This window comes from Penaeus japonicus, unplaced genomic scaffold (assembly GCF_977035675.1).
Source record: "Penaeus japonicus unplaced genomic scaffold, GWHDUDI00000001_assembly GWHDUDI00000126, whole genome shotgun sequence".
Lineage (NCBI taxonomy): Eukaryota > Metazoa > Arthropoda > Malacostraca > Decapoda > Penaeidae > Penaeus > Penaeus japonicus.
Window position 1 is genome coordinate 27,774 of NW_028234528.1, and position 4,506 is coordinate 32,279.

The following is a 4,506-nucleotide window of genomic DNA, read 5'->3' on the forward strand; positions in this document are numbered from 1 at the left end:
TCAGAACCTGGGGACGTCGAGGAGGACGCCGCAAAAAACCCCCTCCCCCCTTCGATCCAATTTCCTTGGACACCACCAACCACCACCGCTCCTTCAGGTAGCTGAGGCCGGACGTCACACGCGCGAAGGGTGCACGCGAAGCTCCTGTTGGGGTCGCCCTCGTTGCGATGAGGAACTGCGAGTCGAAGCCTCTATGCCCCGACCCGCCCGCCGTGCGCAAGCCGGCTCCATGGGCCTGGCGCGTAGTCGCCCCCCCGAACTCCAATCCACGATGGAGCGCCTCGCCGCCCCGCCCGGTTTTGTTGAACTCGTAGTCCCCGCCCTTCAGCCTCTAGCCAGGGGCCTCGGGATTTGCACACCTCCGCAAGAACTTGGAGCTCTTCAGGAAGACTCGTCCTCGCCCGTGCACAGCAGGAGGAGAGTTGTTCGCCCACGCCAGGTGTCCCGACTGGGGGCAGCGTGATGTAGCGCGACCCAACATGCGCTGACCGTACTCGATGTTCCAAGAATTATCGTCGTGACTTAGTGGGGATAGGGCGTTCAGACGCTGACTGAAATGGAATGTTAGCATCAGATAATATTCGTTCGTTTGGTTTGAATATGGAGGAAGTTGAGAATCTAACTAAGACACAGTGAAAAAGAGCAATAACAGCACTTGCAAATTTTGCAAATGTTTTTCATACAAAAAAAACTCAACAGAAAAAAATAACACCTATAGAACAATTCTACACACTAGAAATAAAAACGAAAGGCATATTTTTTTATCTCTAATTATATCTGTCAGGAATGGAGTATTAGAAGTTGATGCGAGTTCAGCTTTGTGTCAGCTTACATAGGCTATGTTTATGGAGTCAATAATAATTGTTATGAGTCATTCAGTATAGTCTTCCACAGTGATTATATCTTAATGCTTTCGCTGAAAATATTATGCATACGAGAATTCCTTGTATTAACATAGAACACACACACAACATTATATATATGACACACACACGTAACGCTTTCCTCTCTCCCTCTCGTTCTCTCTCGTCACTGAATAGATTGACTAGAAAACGCACAAACCACACACACTGACACACAACACACACATACATACACACACACACACACACACAGACACAGACACATAACTCACACACACACACACTGACCCACACACACTGACCACACACACACACACACCTGACACACACTCAATGACACACACAAACACACACACACACACCCCAACCATATGATTTGGACTCCAAATGCAAGCTCCTTCCCGCACACCCCCTAGCCGGACACATCCTACCTTAATCAGCACATCGTAGGGAAAGTCCTGCGCCTGGTGAGAATACACATGCAGTCCCTGGGGTTCCCACTGCACCCTGGCCCATCAGTCCTCCACGACCCTCCACTCACACCGTTTTAGGCTCGGTACTGGGCGGCATAGGTCAGTTATGACGACTCAGGTAGGGTACGTGGGCATGAGTATGAGCCATGAATATTCGATGGGTTGAGGGGTTGCGAGGCAAAGTGGCGGGTGGAGAGAGAGACGCTAATGAATGACGTTTTATTGTTTCTGTTGTTTTGATATATGTGATGAGGCGCGCGCGCGAGAGAGAAAGGGAGTGAGGGAATTAGTGAGTACGTATAGTGTCTGAATGAATGAGAGAGAGAGAGAGGGGGATGAGGGAATTAGTGAGTAAGTGAGTATGAATGAGAAGAGAAAGAGAAAGAAAGAGGAGAAAGAGAGAGAGAGAAGAAGAGAAAGAGAGAGAGAGAAGAGAGAGAGAGAGAGAAGAGAGAGAGAGAGAGCGAGAGAGAGGAGGAGAGAGAGAGAGAGAAAAGATAGATAGGATAGAGAGAGAGAGAGAGTGGAGAGAGTTGACAGTCTGCATTCAGATGCTTACGACAGCAAGCGAATGAAAAGCTTTTAAAAAATCATACTTTTAATAACCTATGCTATTGAGAAAAAATTCCACGGGGTGTGGAAGCATCTAATATCTATAATGTTTTCCTCAAACATCGAAGAGGCGAATGTGTAAATATACATACATACATACATACATACATACATTTATAATATAGTATATATATATATATAAAATATAATATACTAGATATAGAAATATATATATTACACAGCACATATATATTTTATATAATCTATATATAATATCTATAGTATATATATATATATACTATATATATATATATATTAGTACACACGCCATATAAAGTTATATAACATATATATATAGTAGTTTAAGCTATCTATATATATATAGTATATATATATCATATAATAATACATATATATATATAAACATATATCTATACATATATATATATAATATATATATATTCTATATATATATATACTATATATAGTAATTTATATATATAACAATATCTGAAATGAAGACCGCTTTAACCACATTAATACCGTTGCTAACCGGTCTTTCGCTCGTCGGGGATCAAGTTCAAACATCGCCGCTTCTTCGTCTTTCCTTGACTGCCGTTGCTCCTCCTCTCGCCTCATCTTCCTTCCTTTGTCTCTTCCGTCTTCTTCTCCTCCCCTTTCTTTCTCTTCCTTATCCTTGCTGTCATCCTTCCCTTCTTCATTCGTCTCGCCGCCGCTCCCCGCATCGCTCGTCCTAATACTCGGGTTCTTCCGCTTTATTCGCCTTTCCCGTCCTCGAGGTCGAGGCCCTTGATGTTCTGTGACTCCGCCTCGCCTCCTCCTTTCCCTGTCGGGTTGCCCTCTCTTGGAAAGGTCGCATCGTCTGCGCTCTCTACAGGGCCTGCCCTCGCCACCTGCCACTTGGTGTCTTGGTGCTTCGCTCGAGGGAGCTTTCTTTCGCCTCCTTCGGCGCTCCTTCTTGGTCTCGGCTTTCTTTCTTCGCCCCCCTCGTCTGCCTTCTCCTTGTCCTTCCGAGGTTAGTTGGGCGTGCTGAGGGTCGTTGCCTTGCTTTGGGAGGGTCCAGTTGGCTGTGGTCCTCATGGGCTTTTGTCTTTCTTCTTGGCGGATTCGCCTCTGCCTCGTGGTTCTCGTTGTTTATCCTTGTCTTTGTTTGGTTCTTTTATTTTATCTTCTGCTTTGGTGGCGTCGGGTTTCTTCTTGTTTTTTTGGATTGTCTTGCGTTTTTCGGTGTTTTATTTTTCCTTTGTCACCTCTTTGTTGAGTCCTCCTTCCCCCCCCCCCCTGCCGTCGGGCGATTCTATCTTCTCTTTCTTTCTCCACATCTCTCTCTGGCGTTATCGACGGCTCTCGGAGACAGGTGTTTGACGATTTTGTCCTCTTCTTCCAGACTTCAGAATCTTGGGCCGAACGGCACTTGCTCCAGGCTCGTGCTGGGCGTTTGCTCCTCTCCTTCACCGACTTCCGCTCCTTCTCCTTCTGTTTCTTCTCTTGAATCTCCTTCTCTTCTCGGCAGCCGCCGCGGCAGCAGCGGGCCGCTATTCTTTTCCTTCACCTGAGATTTTGTTGCGCTTTTTGATCTCTCCTCTGTCAGCACCTTCTTCATCGCTTTCGTCCTGTGCCTCATCAGCTCCTCCTCCTCCTCACTCCTCCTTGTTGTTTTTCCCCCCTCGCTATCCTTGGGTTCCTTGAGTTTTGTCATCGCCTTTATTCTCGTTGGTCTTCCTTTCCTTGTCACCCTCTTTCTCTTTCGGTGAATCCCCTGCTTCTTCTCCTCGGCTTCCGACCGGACTTCAGCTTCATTCTTCTCGTTCTGCTTCGCTGTACCTTCTTGCGGCGGCGGTCCCAGGCCCAGATGGCGTCCGTGGAGTTCCACTTCAGACCGCAAGAACTTGGCGGCCTTCCGAAGGCCTGGTCGTCGGGCGAATGCCGTCGACCTTTTTTCACGCCCTTCATGAGGTCCCGAGCTTCCTCCACATGTCCTTCCTCAAGACGCATATGGTACGAAGGGCTTCGTTTGATGCCTTGGCACTCTTGTAGACCAGATCGTACAGAAGCCGCTCTCTGGATGTCTAGGGTCTCCAAACCTTGTTTGGCGAGGTTCGTTGATGGCTTCCTTCATCTCGATGATGTACCTGGAAAGGAGGAAGTGCCAACGGAAAAGAAAGGAAAGCAATAGGAACAGCATTGCATTTTCTAAGATACCTAGAAAATTAAATTAGTTGATTATTATCCAGTTATATTATCTATAGAAATAAGAATCAATACATGGGGTAGCTATATTCTAAGGTGCCGAGAAATTTCTTCAAGTGGATATTAATTTATAGTTATTAGAATCCAATCCATAGGGCAGCTAACAATTTATGAGGCACTTCAGAAGTGTCAGTAGTGCAAAAGTAAGGGGGAAAGCAGTAAGACTACAATGATTGCAGATTCTACCATAGCCAAGAAGATACATTAGGTGATACTTTTGACTGATTCCACACAGAAATGAGTGGGAATGTATTTCACCTCATTTCCCATTTATAAGACACTGTCATCCCTGTAATATATAAAAACTCACACACACACCATACAGGAACTATTTCCCCCCCCGCCGC

The 4,506-nt window shown here is 46.0% G+C and overlaps 1 pseudogene; it reads right to left on the minus strand.

Moving 5' to 3' along the window:
* Nucleotides 1-4,041, minus strand: LOC147466535 (uncharacterized; annotated as a pseudogene).
* Nucleotides 4,042-4,506: the final 465 nt, after the last annotated feature.